We start from the raw sequence: 21,039 nt of genomic DNA, 5'->3' as shown, positions 1-21,039 counted from the left end.
CTAATAAGTAGAAATGCTGGATCAAAGAATGAGAGTTTTAAAGAAGTTCAATGCAATTTATAAATTGTCATCCAAAAGCATAAAAAATAATAACTTACCACTAGGAATGTCTGAAAGTGTCTGTTTTCTCCATGTTCACCAACACTGAGTTTTAACCTTTAAATATTTTTAATATATAGGTAAATAGTATTATTTATTTATTCTTACATTGCTAGTGGCATTTTACACTTTTCACATATTTATTTGTACCTTATAGTCTTATGGTAGCCTCCTGTTCCACAGAGGTCATAATTATTTTAATATATAAAAACTGCTTTGCATGGTATCTGCAAGAGTGTAAGTACCCCAGAGTGGAGCACTTACTAGAATTAGTTCATGTGGCACTCTTAACTCTCCCTGTATTTCTCCTCCTCTTTCTTGTTTCTACTTCCCAATCTCAAGCAAATAATGGATCTAGAATGACTCTTTTATAGTTTTAAGTCATATAGTAAGGAGATCAAAGCTAAATAACATAATTTATTAGTGTATTACATTGTGATTACTATTAATAGAGAAGCCACGATCTTTGCCTTTGAAAGGCTTGCAGTTGAATAACCTAGTAACAATAAGTATCTTTCTATGAATGGAAATTTTTAAAAATTTCTCTTGGGTTCCATATTAAATTTTTAAATGACGGACTTTACAGAAATATTCTTCATGGTTCTACTATAAGATCAAATTCCATATTCATTATATTCAATGGAAGATATACAATTGTACATATCCTCTAGCTTTAAAATGTGAATTTCTTAATATTTAACATAGTATACATATGAGCCCCACCTTGCAAGTTAATATACTAGAGGCAAGTGAAGTTCTTAATATTTCTGAGGCTCTAAAAGTATTGGTAAAATCTTGTATTGCCTTCGTCATTGAATATTTTATAATTATTTATTTTGTTTTTTATTATAGCCTCTTTCCTGTATATGCGTGTTTTGCTTAAAAATATCTGAAAAAAACATTTGCCACTTTTTATGGTTAAACCTTCATAATTAGATTTTATATTCCTCTTGCCCTTTGTGTACTCTTAGCTGGTGGTTGACACACAGGACAAACATTCATAGTAGTTTATATTTTTAGCAATTCACTACGTATATTTTTGTTTGGAATTCTGTTTTATACCAAGTCAGTACTTGTGCTCTCACTTCTTTCAATGTACACATACATAACTCTATTTTAAATAGATTTTCAGGAACTTGTTTAAAGTACAAAAGATGAACCCTTTTACAATTATGAGTTTTCTCTCTCAATTCAGGTAATTATAGTATACCTGGTATGACAGCAGCTCTGATCGACAACTTTACAGAAATCCACTGTGACGGATGATATTAAGTTAACCCCCAATGATTCCTGCCTTCTGGAATTCATATAAAATGAATAATCTTGTATAATCTCTTTTCTCAATTTTCTTCTAACCAATGGAGCATGACTAAGGTATTAAGGTGTCACTACTATAATTATGTTAAGATGCAATATAAGTGACACAGCATGACTATATGATTAGTGATAGCCACAAGTCCATTCTAACATCTTTCAGTGTTGACACTCTGTCACTTAGCAGTATGATGCAAGCTGGACCAGGGATGTCCAGGAGTGAAGATCACTACAGCATAGAAGCAAATCTCATAACCTTAGAACAAAGCTTACCCTTTGTCAACGAAACACCTACTAACTCATCTGGATTGCATAAAGGTAAAGAAAGGAGGAAGAATGTCTCAAACTGAGTATGGTTTCCCAACAGAGATCTCCCTACCAGGCAGTCATCTGATCCCTGGGTTGTATCCAGACCAAGGCACCAGCCTGTTCTATCTTTCTTGTGAGAGTGCTACCAGAACATATTATTTGAGCATCCAATAATGTCTAAGATTCTTTTTTGATATAGTCTAAGATTATTCTTTGACATAACCAAAGGGAAAATGTCATCCCAGATATAATGTATTAAATAGAACCACCCAAGATGCGTGGCTATGACATAGGCTACATATGACCTCCATCTTGCAAGTTGACATGCTAGAGTGGGTTATCCTCACTGGACTTGAGGAGGCAAGCTGGTGTGAAGGGAAGGCCATGTTAGAGAAGTCCATGTAGCAAAAAACTGTAGGCTGACTGTGTAAGAGCATTCTGTCACAAGAAACTAAAATCTAAAATTCAACAATCTAAAATTCAACAATCGGGAACTGAATTCTACCAACAATCTGAAGGAGCATGGAAGCAGAAAATTTAATTTACTATGATAAGACTTCAGCCCCAACCTACATGTGCATGCAGCCTCATGGAATCTTGGAAATCAAATTAAACCATGTCCAGATTACTGAGTTGTGGAAACTGGGTATTTTACTCAGCTATTTTTGCTGCTATGAGTAAAAGATCTGACCAGTCAAATTGTAGAGGAGGAAAAGTTTAGTTAGGGGCTCATGGTTTCAGAGGTCTCAGTCCATAGACAACAGGCTCCATTCCTCAGGGCTTGTGGTGGTACATACCATCATGGTGGAAGAGTGCGGCAGAGGGAAGGAGCTCACATGATGATCAGAAAGCAGAGAGAGATACTCCCTCACCAGATACAAAATATATACTCCAAAGCCATGCCCCCAATGTCCCACCTCCTCTAGCCACACAGTTACCACATAGTTACCTCCTCTACCTTCAGTTACCACTCAATTAATCCCATTAGGTGATTAACTTACTGATTGGGTTAAGGCTCTTGTAACCCAATCATTTCTTCTCTGAACCTCCTAGCATTGCCTCACATGTGAGCTTTTGGGGAATGCCTCACATCCAAACCACAACACTGTGTATAATAAATGTATCATCTTTTCAGTTACCAAGTTTGTGCTATTTTTTTTCCAGCAGTGAATTCCTAACAGGTTTAACATTACCACCATTAGTTTTTCTATCTTTTGTAGGGTTTTTACTGGTAAATTAGAAAGAACATGATAAACTCAAGCATACATGCACACTTTAATTTTTATTAGCCCTTAATGTGACAGTAACCTATGGTACTTCACCTGCAATAGGTAGTTCTTTTTACTCCCTATTTGACAAGAAGGATGTACACTTTTAGGGTTTCCACAAGGCCTTTGTTATCATAAAAGCTCTTAATCCACAGCTCAGGGAATTATAGCAACAATTCTAAGAGTTTCTTACTGCATCTATACCAATTTAGCACTCAATAGAGTGGGAAATACATATAGGAAAACTATATGGGTGAATTGAACATTATATATATATATATATATATATATTCAAATGACATTAAATATATATATATATATACATATGTGTGTTTTATATATATATATATATATATATATATATATATATATATATATATATATATATATAAATCAATCATAAGAGGTACGTGGCCTTCATATGCCATAAATGCATGTAGAAGCCATGGTGGCATTTGATTCCTTTAATATATCAATCCCATATTGATAACCAATTCTTTCAAGGGCAGTTGCTTTTGGGTATAGACGATCTGATCATTCTTCTTTTTACAGAAAGTTACTCTTGCAAGTTGCCACAGATTCTTTTGGAGAAATGTTGAAGTCATCAGTACTTTGTATACTTGATGGATGTTGCAGGGACCTTCCTCAAGAGGTTGCATTCACCTCTTGGGAACAAAGGTTCCCAACAAAAAAATGGGAACGATGACAATTAATTATGGGGGGTGAATATTAGTTATATTTCTATAACTTGGTAGCAGTTGATATCAGCCCTTTGCTCCCCCATTTTTAATTTAAATTTTTTAATTTAAAATAGTTTAAATTTAATTGAGATACAGTTGACAATAAGAACTGTATATACTTAACATGCACAACTCAAAGATTTGATATATACACCCACATTGTGAAATGATCAACACAGACAAGCTAATTAAAATATCTGTCACCTCACACAATTACTGTTTTTTCTTTGGTGGTGAAAATACTTAAGATGTATTCTTAACAGTATTGTACTGGACACCTGAAATTTGGTAATTCTGGTCACCATGCTGTACACTAGATTTGAGAACTTTCCATCTTGCATAACTGGAATTTTGTAACCTTCCTTGGCAATTGAGGTGGATTTTGAACTCTTTGCCTTTGGAGTTTCTTTTTGGTTGGATCTGAGAATTAGATCAATAGGAGAAAAGCATCCAAATTTATTTAATGTGTGTTGTATGTGCAAAGGGAGATTTCATAAACAAATGAAAACCCAAAAAAGCATTATTTATACATTGAATTGGAGAAAGAATAGTAAACAGTGAAAAAGCAGCTAAATTATAGGGCAGGCTTAACAGATAAGCATTATTTTAGGAATGTTTGTATAGCATTGTCAGGTTTGATTTTGTGTTGTTAATAAGAATGTCTCTTTCTTTTTAGTATAAGGAGGTCACCTTTCACATATCCTGCTTTTAAGAAACAGAAGGTCAGAATGTTTTTCTTACACCTGCTGTTTTTCAAGTGTCTTTAATTCAACATAGTCAATATGCCTGAGTAGTATATTTTTAACTCCCTCATGATTGACTAATGTTTTTTTCGGCTTTTTTTTTTTTTTTTTTTTCTGCTGTGACCAAAAAGACCTGACAAGAACAAATAGAGGAGGAAAAGTTTATGTTGGGGCTCACAGTTTCAGAGGGCTCAATCCATAGATAGCCTGAAATGAGACCAGATATTATGGCAAAAAAATGTGTGGCAGAGGAAAGTCTCTAGGGACATGGCCCCAGGAAGCAGAAAAAGAGAACTGAGCTCAGCTCACCAACTATAAACCCCAAAGGTATGCCTCCAGGGACCCACACCCTATCTGCTGACTTTACTACCCAGCTAATCTCTGTTAGGGGATTCCTGCACTAATTAGGTTAAATCTATTATAACCCCTTTTATAACCCAATAATTTTACCTCTAAGTCTGCTTGCATTGTCTCACACATAAGCTTTTGGGAGACAACACTCATCTAAACCATAAAAACTAAAACTCCTTATTTACCTCTCCTTTGCAACCACCACTCTAGTTTCACTTATATAAAGTTGACTATCTTAAATTCCACAGATAAAGGAAATCATAAAGTACCTGTCTTTCTGTTTGGGACTTATTTTGTCTAGAATAATGGCCTTGAGTTTTAACCATGTTGATACAATTGGCAGAGTTTCCTTTTATAAGCTTCAAATGATATTCCTTTTTGTGTGTGTCTGTCTGATATGACTGATTTTCTTTATCCATTTATCTGTCAAAGAGCAGTTAAGTTGTATGTACATCTTGGCTTTTGAGAATAATGCTGCATTGAACGTGAACGTATAAATTTTTATTTTGACATGTGTTTAAACTTTGAAAAGGCTGCAAAAATAGGAAAGGCACTTGATTATACTCCTTAATTAGATTTGCCAATTGTTTATATTTTTCCTTGACTTGTTTTTTATTGTATTTCCTTTATGTGTGCATGTGATTATATTTTTTATAAATCATGTCAAAGTAATTTGCAGATGACATGCCCCTTTTACTCTGAACATCTTATTATGTGTTTCTTAAGAACTGGTATAGTCTCTTTTTTTTTTTTTTAAGAGAGAGGGGAGAGAGAGAGAGAGAGAGAGAGAGAGAGAGAGAGAGAGAGAGAGAATTTTTTTAATTTTTTTTTTATTTTTTAGTTCTCGGCGGACACAACATCTTTGTTGGTATGTGGTGCTGAGGATCGAACCCGGGTCGCACGCATACCAGGCGAGCGCGCTACCGCTTGAGCCACATCCCCAGCCCGAGAACTGGTATAGTCTCTTAATAGCCACAGCACAATTATCAAAACAAAACCATGACCTTGATATAATCTTGTTATTTAATTCAGAGCCCATTTCATATTTTATGAGAGGTCTCAATAATATCTTTCACAGTTGATGTATTTTCCAATCTAGGAAATAATTCAGAAACATACACTGCACTTAGGTATTCTGTTCCTTTAGTGTCTCTTACTCTGAAACCTTTCTATATAGGTTTTTATTGTCTTTTTTGGACTTCCCTTTTATGAAGAGTTAAAGACAATTAATTTGCAAAATCCCCCTCAATGTGGGTTTTTCTGATGTTTCCTTATAAAGCTCAGATAATGGTTTTTCTTTTCTCCTCCTCCTCCTCCTCCTCCTCCTCCTCTTCTTCTCCTTCTTCTTCACATTTCACCTTATGTTAATTCCACTGACAATTTTCTAATATCATCATTCTTTTCTATATTTTTTGTCATTAAACTATAATGAAAAACTACATTCATGTATATATATATATATATATATTATATATATATATATATATATATAATATACACATATCACTATGAATTCATGAACTTATTTCTTCAATGAGTTAAGATGATTAATATTACTTTTTTTTGTACTGGAGATTTAACCCAAAATTTGTTTACCACTGAGCTATATCCCTACCCCTTTTTTATGTTGTATTTTAAGACAGTCTCACTACTCACTAAGTTTCTTAGGGCCTTGCTAAGGTGCTAAGACTGGTCTTGAACTTTCAATCCTTGTCTCAGCCTCATAAACAAACACCACTGGGATTACAGGCGTGTGCCACCATGCCCAGCCTCATTCCATATCTTGATGCTCAAAGTGACTTAAGTTGGCTAGTGTGAGCCTCTTATAATGATTTGTTTATCTCTTTGATGTTCCTATGTTGTTCCTTGAGCATTTCTACAATGACAAAGTATTCCATTATCATCTACCTTTCTTAGTCCTAAAATCAGCCTTTTACTTAAGAAGCCTTAGTTCCTTTAGTGAAAGAGGTTTTATAGAAACAAATATTTGACTTCCAGATGTTCTCCTTGTTACTGGTGTGTAATTGCTTATAGACTTTCTTAAGAGAAAAAAATAAGGGATAATATTTTCCTGGTGAGACCATGCTGAGACTTCCAGTCTTGGTATAAAAACAGTAAGAGAAAGTGGATTTGTGAGAAAGACAAGCATCATCTTTCCAGATTCATGTGATGAGAACTTTGCATATGACCTTTGTTTTAAGCATATCAATTTATTTGTTGTAATATGCTAAGGAAAACAAGCTATGGTTGATATCCACAGTTAAAATTTGACCATTTTTCTCTCTGGAGTAAAAAATATGAAAGATATTTTTCTACATATATTTTGAATCAGAAGTTTAGATATATTGAAGAAAAGACCTTGAAAATTGTCTTATTTTAAATCAGAAAGATTGTTTATGGTCTTGGAATTCTGAATGGTCAAGCTTAAAACAGAATATGATTTACATGGCTCAGTAGTTATTTCAAATTTATTCCAGCATACATTCTCCTCTGGGCAGCCATTGTATATAATGTATTGGATGATTATATGACTTTTCAGAGGAACAATACTTTATATCTTTGGTATATAAGCCAAACTTTACCTTTTCTGTTCCATAATATTAGTGCTTATGAAGTCCCATATCCTAATTCTGGGAGGAATTTGATGTCAATATGAAAAACATCATCTGGCTGCAAAAGGAAATGCAGTTGGCAAGTTGGTTTCAGATCCACAGTTATGTAGATGTAAACATTGTGAATGAGGCCAAGTTTCATTTTTGTATCATTCATGTCTCCTACATGTTCTCTGCCTCAATCTGTACTTGTTTTAATGTCATCAGGCAATTTTCTGCCTCCTCGCCAGAAAATTGATGACAATATATTTGTAGTGAAACCTCAGGAGCCAATTTTATTTTTTACACCCACATATTCTCTTCTCACAGTTACTCTATAAATCTTTGTTTTTCTTGTTTATCTAGAGTTCTCTGACACTACACTTGAATGACTCCTTAAGTTTTCTTCCTACCTAGAAATACTTTTTGCTAGTGGCTCTCCAAAGACTATGAGAGTATCTGGGAAATTTAACTGGTCTGTAGAAGAGCAGAGACTTGGCTTGACAATTTTAAAGATTTCTAGCAACCGAATTAATTGGCTTAGAGATACAAGATCTGGATATATATTGGTAAGATTGAAAAATTTTTATCTAATTTAATGTTTCTATATTTATATAAACTAGATATCATGACAAAATTTTTTATCAAGGATAACAATTTTATCATATACATGTAAGAGTGTAATATAAGGATATATTGTTTGCCCAGAGTTTTGAATGTTAAAAATGTAAGCTAATGTCATAGAAAGCCAAATAGGACTTTTCCTATTTCTTCTTAATATCTGGAAACAGAGATTCTAAAAGAGTAAAATTAACTTGAGACATAATTATTTTAAGGATTTGATAAAGGCTATTCAAAATAAAACTTGCCACACATAACATTTAGCCAAATACTATCAAGACCCTCATTCTGACCATTCCTGGCTGGCTGAGGAGAAAAGAAGGATGGATGTGTAAATGATCTTCCAGTTCTGACTTCAAGTCCCTGGAACCAAAAGTCTTACCAAAGGTGGAGGGATAAGAGTTTGTGGAGATTGGAGATAAATTTTCTTGCTCCTAAATCCTTCAGCTTGTATCACCTAAAAACAAAACAGATGACTCTACAACTATAAAAAGCAGGCAGTTTAAAATTGGTTCAATATTATTTTCTTCTCCATGGTCCATATGAGAATTTCATCAATTATTCCAACAATGCATTTAATTTTTGCTTTCTCACTAGAGTATGGAATGTAGATTCACTCATTGTATTTATTTGTTACATGTCTTTAATATGAGGCAGTTTGCCAGTATTCTTTTTAAAAAATTCTCCTAGCCTAGTGAAGTGGCACACACCTGTAATCCCAACAGCTCAGGAGGCTGAGGCAGGAGGATTGAGAGTTCAAAGCCAGACTCATAAAAAGCAAGGCACTAAGCAACTGAGACCTTGTCTCTAAATAAAATACAAAATATGGCTGAATTGTGGCTCTGTGGTCTAGTGACCCTGAGTTCAGTCCCTGATACCCACCCCCCAAACACATCTTGTATTTTAGATATAGGTCCCTTATATAATATGTCTTAGTATGGTATTGTCTGATATTATTCATAATTAACTTCGACCACTACATTTTTGGCAGGAGCACCATAGAAATATTGTGTCCTGCTTAAGGTATCATATAAGACACATGTAAGGTCAGTTTGTCATAATATTGGTGATAGTAGTTTGATGAGTTTAAATGTTATGTTTAGTTTCTCCTTTATAAAGTCACCATTTCTCTTTTACAACCATTAAATGAGAGACACTTTGAAACTATGTGATATCATGTTCCTTCCCACACTCATGCCCTCACTTATTTTTAAATTCATTGATTGTATAACTGTACGATTTCTTTTACCATTATAAATTGGCATTCTAATGAAATGAACAATTCTTATTTATTTCTGTATGGCTCATGAGTCTTTAAAATATCCTAGATTGGCCAATTTGAGTGACTTCTAAGTGACATCTGTAGACTTTTATGTGTCCCCAGCATTCTTTGGACATTTCTTCTGATTTTGCATAACAAGACGGTCCAGGAAAGATTCACTTTTCCTGTAGTTACAATCATCTTTCTTCCATGAGCCCTGCTTTCCTTTAGAGCAGATTGGCTTTTGGAAAACAAGATCTTGGCTTTGAATGTGCTTTTACTGTATGCCATTGTTAAGCCTTCTCAGAAGAACAAAGTTGAGGGATGTTCTTTAACAATACCTACCCTTTACTATTTTTATTTATTTGTTAAAACAAGTGTAATATCACTAAAAATAGTTTGAGAATTTCTAAACCATTACTGATTGAAAGTGTGTACGTGGGGGTGGGGTATGGCAAAATTTCATCTCCATCTTCCTAGGGTCTGGGCTAAGTCCAATAATTAAATTGACATAAGAAAGTTTACCAAGAGAAAATATACAAAGTCAATATAAGTTTTATATAATATAAGAGTCCTCATAAGAAATGAAGATGCAAAGAAGTGTAAAAACTTACATGTTTTTTTGTATTAGGATTAATGAAAAGTGGCAATTATGGAAAAGTAACTAAGTTATACGAGGAGACCAAAGGAAGACAACAATTTTCATCTAAACATGGGGTTTGTACAGAATTCTCTGCTATGACTCCTGACTAAATGTTTCTTTTCTTCTAGTACAAGGAAATTTTTATCTCTATTTTTTGGAAAACAAGGGAGATTGGAATTATTTCCCTGCATTTGCTGTTCTTCAAGTTGCCTTAAGTTTAAAGTAATCCTAATGCCAAAGTGGAATATTTTTGGGTATCATACTATGCGTTCATTCAGTATGAAACATACTAGCCCCTCAAAAATTGTCTGTATTTTTTCTATAGTTAAAATGTTGGCATCATCCTTAAAGATAGGAGGAGAGTAAGACACCATATTCCTAGAACACTCCTTTATTTCTAAAGAACCTGGCCATGTGAATGGGAAAAAGCAGATACCCAGATAAATTAGAAGGAAACTAACTTTCTATTATGTGTGCCAGGAACTGGGGCCAGTTAGTGTTTTCAATATTATGCTGCTTTTTTGTACATATTCCAGGAAAGCTGCTCTCGGAAGCTACTCTGGTCAGACAAAAAGAAAGCAAGTTAAAGCTGATACTGTCAATGCTTCTGTAGCCTAACTATTGTATCTCTCCCCATGATGACTGACTGGTGTGGACAGAGGGAGCTGTGGAAAGTATCCATGCCAGCTACCACTGGACAAAAATCCATAAGAGAGTGGAGGAGTAGCATCATGAGGTAAACGAACAGCTACTTGGTGAAGCACCACAAGTGACAGAGATGCTCCTGTCCAGCCTTCACTACTGAATCTTCCCCATGAGCATTTTTCAATAAACCTATGTCTCACCTATCCCCATCTCCAGGAGTCTTCCTTGACCACTTGGCAACGATCCCACTGCCCTAGCACAAATGGACTGTGGATGTTATATGTACACATAGTGAAATACTAAAATCTTAAATGTACATTTGCTGATTTTTCACAAATGCATTACACCTATGAAATATAATATTCATAATATTTTTAATTATCCAAAAAGTTCCCTCCTGCCACTTCCCAGAGGAGATAATTTTAAATTACAATCATATGCATTTTAATACTGATTATTAAATTATATTTTTCCTAGATAAAGTTTAGAAAGAAAAGATAAGCACATTCTTCTTCTTCTTCTTCTTCTTCTTCTTCTTCTTCTTCTTCTTCTTTTCTTTTCTTTTTTTTTTTTTTTTTTTTTTTTTGTGGTGCTGGGGATTGAACCTAGGGCCTTGTGCATGCTAGGCAAGCACTCTACCAGCTAAGCTGCATCCCAACCCCTTAATGACCAATGTGATTCTACAACCTGTATACTCAGAAAAATGAGATATTGTATCCCAAGGGATTCAAATGTATGATATGTCAAGGTCATTGTACTATCATGTGTAACTAATTAAAACAAATAAAAAAGCAAGAAAAGATGATTAAGACAAGTGATTGGAAAATACAAAATAATTCCATGTGCTGTGTTTCTGAGGAATATGCCTTTACACAAGGTTTGGCTTCAATAACTAATTCTTTTTCTTTCTGGATAAGACTATTGAAACTGAGGAAGAATCCAAGCTTATCTTAGTTTACAAAATTGCTTGTACTGCCAATAGGATTAGAAGTTATGGATTTCCATACATAACAACTTGAAAGTTGTTCACATATCCCTCTTAAAGAAATCTATGTCAGTTCTAGTTTTAAAAATCAAAACAAAACAGTAAGCAGGTCATTGATTCAGACTGATTACTGTCTTACAATCTCTAACACAGTCTTATTCAGTCTTTCATTAACATATCAATCAAGACAGCAGAAAAATATCAAAACTTACAGAAAGCTAAGATTATGTTTTATTCAAGCTTTATAGATATACATAGTAATTGGGCTCATCCCAACAATATCACATACAGGTGTGGAAATTGATTTTAGTTCATAATCCCCACTTTCCTTCCCCACTTTCCCTCTCATCCTCCTTTCTCTCTCCCATTCTCCTTCTACTCTATTAGACCTCCTTTTGTTTGTCCATTGATTTATCCATGATTGGTTCTTTATGGTATCCTATCCTTCCTTCACCCTTTCCTTTGTTTTTCTCTAGCTTTTGTATATGTGAGAAAATTTTAGAAATTTGAGTTTCTCAGTTTGGCTAATTTTACTTAGCAGAATATTCTTCATTTCCATCCTTTTACTGGTAAATTCCATAATTTCATTATTTTCTTTTATGGCTAAGTAGAACTCCAGTGTGTGTGTGTGTGTGTGTGTGTGTGTGTGTTCAATTTTTTATTCCATTCATCTATTAATGGCCACCTTAGTTGAATTCATAATTCAGCTATTGTGAATTATTCTGCTATAAACATTGATTTGGCTGTATTGCTGTATTATGCTGATTTTAGATCTTTTGGGAAAATACCAAAGAGTGGGATATCTGGATCATATGGTGGTTCCATCCCTAGTTTTTTGAGGAATCTCTATACCACATTCCAGAGTGGTTGTGCTAGTCTACTGTCCCACCAACAATGTACAAGTGTCTGTTTTACCCCACAACCTTTCCAGCATTTATTCTTGATCATTGCCATTCTGACTGAAGAGAGGTGAAATCTTAGTGTAGTTTTGATTTGCATTTACCTAATTGCTAGAGATGTTTCTCATATAATGTTGGCCATTTGTGTTTCTGTTTAATTCCTTTGCCCATTTATTAGTTGGGTTTTCTTTTTATCTTTCTTTTTTTTTTCTGGATGTTAACTTTTTTTGAGTTCTTTGTATTTTCTGGATATTAAACCTTTTTCAGAGCAGTGCAAGGTCAAGATTTTCTCCCTTTCTTTAGACTCTCTCTTCATGTTCTTACTTATTTCCTTTGCTGCACAGAAGCTTTTTACTTTGATGGCATCCCACTTATTGATTCTTGGTTTTATTTATTGCACTTTGGGGGTCTTGTTAAGGAAGTCAGTGCCTGCATCTATATGAAGGAGTGTTGGCCCTGCTGTTTTCTTCTAGCAGTTCTAAAGCTTCTCATCTAATTTCTTATCCTTTAATCAATTTTGTTTTGAGTTTTGTTCAGGGTGAGTGATAGGGGTCTAAGTTCATTTTTCAATATATACCTATTCAGTTTTTCTAGCACCATTTGTTAAAGAGGCTGTTTTTCTCTCCGACAAATATTTTTGACTCCTCTGTCAAATATCAGAGAGCTATAGGTACATAGATTTATCTCTGTGTCTCCTACTTTGTTCCATTTATCTAACCAAGACAATAAATGAATTCTATAGTGACAATTGTAGAACATTGTAAGTAGCTCTACAATTAAAATTGTAGAACACTGAAGAAATAAATTGAAGAAGACCTTAGAAGACAGAAGACATCTCATGGTCTTGGATACACAGAATCAATATTGTCAAAACTGCCGTACTATCAAAAGCAATACAGACATTCAGTGAATCCTCATCAAAATACCAATAACATTCTTTATGGAATTAGAACAAGTGATTCTTAAATTCTTTGGGAGGAATAAGAGACCCAGAATATTCAAAGAAACACTAAGCAAGAAAAGCGAAGCAGTAAGCATCATAATACCTGGTCTGAAATTCTATTAGAGGTGTAGTAATAAAAACAACATGGCATTCTTATCAAAATAAACACAAAGACCAATGGAACAGAGTAGAAGAAAGCACACACATCAACACACAATTTAATGAGTCTCTAGAAGAAAATAGTCTGGAATTGTTAACAATAAAGTTTGCTTATATTTTAACACAGATGAAACTTGGTTTTGCTTCATGAAATCATGTGGTAGATGTTACCCATTCTACATTCCCTTTGTATAATAGAATTATTGGTTTATTTTCCCATTTGACTTTTAAGTAGGGGACTTAAAGTGTTCATATTATCAAATATTTAAGTGGTTTTAAATTTTTGAAGTATAAAATTTTGATTAATTTTTAATGAATAAAATTTTCCTATTCTGATTATAACCTTAGATTATGTTCCAGAAATTAGATATTTTGGCCCCAAATTCCTATGAGATGCCATTTGATTTCAAAAGATTTGCTCATCTTATGCTGCCTCCCTTTCAAATGTCAATGAATTGTTTTCTAAAAGCATTCTATTGATTTTCATTATCATTAATGATGAAATTTATTGGGCTTTAGCCAGAAATGAGCATTTTAATGTTTAAACTTAGAAGTTTAATGTAATTACAGTAATCAAGCAACTTTTTCTAGAACTACTTGGAAGACAATCTCTTAAACTGTATACAGCTAGGATGCAATGACCTATAATGGCTAAGTACTCTATTTGTGGCTAATTGGAGAAGAGAGAATTTGAAGAAAAATCTACACCAGAAATCCTATTACTTTTATATTACATTGAGTAATTAATAATCCAGGTCATTTTATTCATGTGTCAGTGAATTCCTGACATATAACTTAAGGCAGTGTGACTTGAGGCAGTTTGAGTTGGATTTTTGTGCTTTTCAACAGAATTGTGTATCCTTAGTAACACATAGGTAAATGATTATTTTTATTTCTTTATATGGTATTGAATAGATTTGCAAACATTTAATTTTAATATTTTCTATACTTGAAATTTCTGGTCATAACATTGTTATAGTAAGGATAAATATGCCCAAGTATGTATTAACAATCTAAGATTGCATATTTTGATAACAAATCACATATAAAATCTCTCCAAGGAACTCAAAATCCTCTTTTACATTAGAAACAAATCTATGTTTTGGAGTTCTTTTTGATATTTTGTTTTGGCCTTATAAACTGTGCGGCTAGTACATGACTACCTAGTGATAAAATACATGCACATTTTACCTTTTTTCATGTAAAGACATGTAGGAAAGCAAATATAAATTTCATCTCCGAAGAGCACAGAAATAAATGTTCTATCTTTAGTAGCAAGCTTATTTTTGTTACTTCTAGTCACTATTTTGGTGAATAATTCTATCATTTATTTTTGGAAAATAGTTTGTTTCATCTGAAATAGGATTCACTTTTGTTTGTTAGAAATACCTAGGAGCTTAAACAAATGTCAGATATTTGGTTGTATTTGTGTGATGCTTGAGATTTTTTATCCTGTTATTTCTAATTTTTGTTATTGTTGTTGTTCAGAGAAATATTTTAGTTGATGTTTCAGAACTCACTGAATCAATTAGACGACAGATACACACTTGACATTCAATTACACACTTGCACACTCATTACTTTTGCACAAAATTCTTTCAAATGTAATACTTATAAAAATGTGTCTCCAATGATGAAGCCTAGACACAGTGAATATTGTAATACATTTAGAAAAAGAACTAACAATCTGTTCTTTCAAACCTAGAACTCTTCCCTTTCTTAGATCTATGAATTTTTGAGCTCAATAGAACAATTACTTTTTCTTGCTCAATAGAGCAAGAAAAGAGTCTTTGAATAATCTCTATCATGTTTCCTTTTACCACCTTCTTGTAGCTCAAGGATCAGCACGTTTTTGTGAAGATTCAGATAATGAATAGCATAGCCTTTGTGGGCTATTGGTTCTATACAACAATTACTATTTCTGTTTTTGTAGAATAAAAGCAGCCATAGACAATGTGTAAACAAATGTATATAGCTCTATACCAAGAAAACTTTATTTCAAAACTAGACAGTGTTGTGCTTTTGGTCTACAAGCCATAGTTTGCCAACTCCTTTTGTAGACAGGTAATTTTCTCATTGGCAATGTCCCTAGGAGACACATTACTAGATGACAATGAATAATGTGCTTTAGTAATTGTAGTTCTAAAAGACTCCAAGTGTTTATATTCCTTGCTCTCATGACACAGTATTGTGAGACTTTTCTTTTGCCTAAACAATATTTACAGATAGTTTACTTAATTTTAGTAATATAAGATAATTTATCTTACCTTGATTTCTGAAAAACTAGAGATTTTTACAAAAATAATAAAGTTCTGAAAGTTCTAAGAAACTACTTTCTATGTGAAATGTAGACAGTTACTGGCAAAACAGCCTAAAGTGAGAAAAAGGAATTTTACAGATATACTAACATTATTTTCCCTTCTTCAGTGGTTATTTTCAAGAAACAGTTGAAGGATTACAAAACAGAACAACTAGTATTATAGTTTGGATCTAGACTATGTTGAAGACTTGATCCCCAGATGGTGTGCTATTATGAGATGGGACTTACTTGGGAAAGTAGATCACGAGAACATAATTTAAAGCGTCTGCTTTATCCTCAACCCCTCTCTCTTTCCCTCCTTCCAGCTGCCATGAGGATGCAGTGTCAACTGTGTTCAGGATATCCTTAGGTCATGGTATTCATGTTCACCCTGGGCCTAGAAACAATAGATCCAGATGACTGGTGTTAACCCTCTGAAACAGTGAGTCAAAATAAATCTTTTTTTCTAGTAAGTTGCTTTTTCTCAGGTGTTTAGTTACAAAAACAAAAGTATATTACAACTTGCAATCAGCTTGCAAGTCAGCTGATCAGAGAAATATGCATATTGAATCACCAAAAGTCATTCTGAGGTAGAGTACTGTATTTGTTTCTATGACTAAGAAATTACTACAATAAGCGTGGTTTAAGATAATAGAAATTTATTCTCTCAGAGTTCTAAAATCTAGTTATCAAAAATCAAGGAGTTTACTGGGTTATACTCCCTTTATAGGATTTAGGTGTGAATTTGTTCCTTGACTTTTGCAGCTTCTGCTGGTTGCCAGCTTTCCTTGACATATACTGTACAAAGTCACTCTCTGCTTCCACTTTAAATGTGTGTGTGTGTGTGTGTGTGTGTGTGTGTGCACGCACACACACACCTCTTATAAGGACACATGAAAGCTGTTAGTACCCATACACATAATTACAGAAAATTTCATCTCAATACCTTTGATTACATCTGCAAAGTTCTCTTTTTTTTTAAAGAAAGAGGAGAGGGAGAGAGGGAGAAGGAGAGGGAGAGGGAGAGAGAGAGAGAGAGAGAGAGAGAGAGAGAGAGAGAGAGAGAATTTTTTTAATATTTATTTTTCAGTTCTCGGCAGACACAACATCTTTGTATGTGGTGCTGAGGATGGAACCCCGGGCCACACACATGCCAGGAGAGCGCGCTACTGCTTGAGCCACATCCCCAGCCCCAAGTTCTCTCTTTTAAATAAGGTAATATTTGCAGATTCTAGTGATCAGGCTGTGGGCATATTTTTAGGAGCCCTTATCAATCTATCATAGTTATAATGCCCTACTGCCTGGGTAATGAGTCATCATGCAGTGTTCACTAAGACATAGTCCTGAATCCTTCCTAAAGTAGATAATAAGACATTTCTGGGGAGAAAAATGCTCTGTAATATCACAAATTTAAGTTGAAACTGACTTGGTTCCATTTTCCAGACCAGACTATATAAAACTATTCTTTTACATAATCTGTTTGTATATTTGTTTTAAGCTCAAGGGATATCAATTCCTCTATTCTAGCAACTAAATCAATAAAATAAAAAAGAGGAAATAAGTAAATAAAGGGCTATGGGGCAGCAGGGTGTGTGGGTGGAGGAGACGTAAGAAAATCACTCTATGCACAGACATTTAAAAAAAAAAGATTCTATGTCTTTAGAATCATTGAAATAAATACCCCTGGATTCAAAAAAATATGTTGTTCAGAGAAGGCTCAATGAAACAAACTCAATGCAACAGAATGATGCACAATGTGAACAGAAACCAGTGCTTAAAGAAATGGGAGATTATGTAAACATTATCACCAAAATTGAATTGCAGATAAAGTCAATTAAGATGAAATACTTGAGGGAAAGAATATCAGAAAGCAAATTTAAAAGATAAATAGACATGATTGGAAATAAAGAAGAATAGCTATGAAAGACAAAAGGTCCAACCTACATCTAATTGTTACTTTAAAAAATACAATGGAGGGGCTGTGGCTGTGGCTCAGTGGTAGTGTGGCCACAGCCACAAGCAATCAAGTGTCAAAATATGATTTAAAATATCTATTACAGACATAATCTTCAAAGTACAGTCTGGATTACTTATGGATCATTGCAAACTTTCACTTGGCTCATAAGGTCAAATCTCATTTTATAAAAACACTGAGATATCATTTGTTGTTTTACCATTTTTTTTTATCTGTGGAAGTTTCCTAAAGAATATATGATGTGTGATATTAAAGACGTTGATGAAGGAGAGTACATTCATGTTCTGTTAAGCTGGACATTAAATATTTTCAAGAATGAAAAGCAATGCCATTATTTTTTGTTTAGAAAAATACAGTTATTTTAATATAATATAATGTTTATGCTAATATGTAATAGGCCTATTATTTTGAAATAAAAAATTAGTTAAATCTTTAAATTTAACTAATTTAACTAGGTAAATTTAAGTATAAAGAATACATAATCCAACGTTGTTTAGGTCCCTCAATACATTTTGAGAGTGTAAAGCAAATTATTTTATAGCTATTGTTCTACAGCGTTCCTAAGAAAAAGGAAAAAAGTCTACTGAATTATTATATATATAAAAAATTTACAAAACGTTCTATATGTTCAATTCAGTATGTTTAATTTAAAAGCTAATGAAACCTCAGAAAAGTGAGTATAATATATATTTATGGACCCAAATCTAAGATATTTAGCTAAGGATATGTGCTGAGGGAAAATAATCATACATTTAGGCACTTATTAAAAATCAACAATATTTTGCAATCATTTTTAATTAGAAGAGAAAAATTAAGGAAAATAGTAGAAAGTAGCAAAAATATTAAACTACAAAGTAATAAGTTTGAAAATTGAAAAAATATATAATGAATAAGCTCAAAAACTTATTCATGGTAATAAACAAACCTGAAACTAGCATGATATTATGAAGGGTAAAACTCTAAGTGACCTAACCACCATATAAAGGAGGATTCTCAAAATACTAAGGGAAAATTAACGGATACTTAGGAAAGTAAAAAAATTATAGAGAATATTCCAAATTATCAGAATAAATTCCAAAACTTCATTGAATTGGATGACTTTTTTATTTTTATTTTTGGTACCAGGAATTGAACCCAGGGGTGCTTAACCACTGAGCCATATCCCCAGCCCTTTTTATTTTGAGACAGAGTATCTCTAAGTTGCTTAGGGCCTCTATAAGTTTCAGAATCTGGCTTTGAACAGGGAATCCTCCTGCCTCAGCCTCCTGAGCCACTGGGATTATAGGCATGTACCCTTGCTCCTGGCTAAATTGGATGAATCTTAATTCAATTATAATTTTACATAATTGAATTGATATAAGAAAGATTATCTCAATCAGCAAAATGGCATGTAATATACTAATTAAGTTCTATACATTTCACTAGACCAGGATTATAATAGACTCAAATATTTGCTCAGATATATTGGTATAATTTACTTCTGAAAACACTGAAGCTTTTAGTAAATATAAATAGGGAAAGCTTTGAAATTCTAAGAAACCATCATTTTACTGAAACTAAAATCAGACAAAGACAATATTAAAAACACTAAAATCTATATAAATAATACTTAGCTACATATGGGGTTTCACTCTATGAAGGGGTACCATTTAACAGTGAAGAAAAAAGGGATTTTAAAAAATAGTACTGTGGGGCTGGGGTTGTGCTCAGTGGTAGAGTGCTTGCCTAGCATGTGTGAGGCACTGAGTTCAATTCTCAACACCAAATATAAATAAATAAAATGAAGGTACATTTGAAAACTAAAAAATATTTTACAAAATAGTATTGTAACAATCGACTTCTCATTTAAGGAAAATATGTTTCTGTTTGTAACTCTTTGTGTTTTATAAGCAAACAAAAAATACTCTTGATAGAACAAATAAAAGTAAAAATGAAAAATATGCAAGAAAAGATACAGGATTTAGAATAGTCTCAACAAACACAATAGAAAGGTCATAAATTTCAAAGTATTTTATTATAAATATACAATGTTTCTCACTCAAAATATAACCTTTAAAAATGGAAAGAGAAGGATTCAAGAAAGCTGAATAGAGATTCTCTGTGAGTGATTCTGCCACAATGAAGAATCAGGGAAACAAAGAAAAACGATGTGTGTGTGTGTGTGTGTGTGTGTGTGTGTGTATGTGTGTGTATATATATGAATGACCTATGTACACATATATATGATATACATAAACATATTTATGTGTGTATAGATATAAATTTGTATAAGTGTATATATGTATATATAAATATATTGTATATATGAATATATTGCACATACATATGTATATAAATATGTACATATATATGTATATATATTTATACATGCAATATATGTATACATACAATGTGTATGTATATGTACATATATATACACACACATTTATATGTTTTATATGTATATTTTTTTGGGGGGGGAGCAGTACTGGAAAATGAATTTAGGGATACATTATCACCAAGCTGTATCCCCAGTCTTTACTTTTTATTTTGAGTTAAGGTCTTATTAAATTTCTTAGGTGGGCCTTAAACTTGTAATTCCAACCCTCATGCCTCAGCCTCCTGGGTTTCTGGGACTATAGGTATGCACCACCATGCCTGACTGGAAAAACTATATTTTGAGCTGAAGAATTGGGGAAGAACTCTGGAAATCAGCAAGGAAGTGATGAAAAACCTAAGCAGAAGAAAATTAGAGAGGAAAACAGAGAAAAGAACAAAGCAAATTGCAGCTTCAACCTTGGGTTCCTTGTCAAGTAGGTTATTAAACATTTCCCGGGAAAAGTAAGCAAGAAAATGCCAGAAACCCCAATCAGAGCTGCAGACCAACAGTCCTAATTGTAGGAGAGTGTTATATCCCTCATAGGGCTTTAAAACTTTTTGGAGAGCTGGCTGTTCTAAGAGTGATTGCTCTGCTCTAAAGAAAGTCATCCCTGGCTGCAAGAACCCAAGCTGCTACAACAATCAAAGCTAGATGCAATCTTATTTCAGGGGACAGCACCCAGATCCTCTGATGCTACCAGAAACCTTGGGCCTACACATGCCTCACAAGGTGGAAGATAGTTCCTGTCATATCTTGCAGCTGTAGAATCAGCCACTGGCATGATTACAAATCTGACTCCACCCATGCTTCTCCCACAGATGTAGGGAATGTCTCC

The 21,039-nt window shown here is 33.5% G+C and overlaps 1 pseudogene; it reads right to left on the bottom strand.

The window, feature by feature from the left end:
- Positions 1 to 21,039, bottom strand: part of LOC113184635 (NTF2-related export protein 1-like) — a 138,635-nt pseudogene that overhangs the window by 117,305 nt on the left and 291 nt on the right.

Source organism: Urocitellus parryii, chromosome 5, assembly GCF_045843805.1.
Source record: "Urocitellus parryii isolate mUroPar1 chromosome 5, mUroPar1.hap1, whole genome shotgun sequence".
NCBI lineage: Eukaryota > Metazoa > Chordata > Mammalia > Rodentia > Sciuridae > Urocitellus > Urocitellus parryii.
Note: the sequence above shows the minus strand (reverse complement) of the source record. Positions and strands in the feature narration are given on the sequence as shown.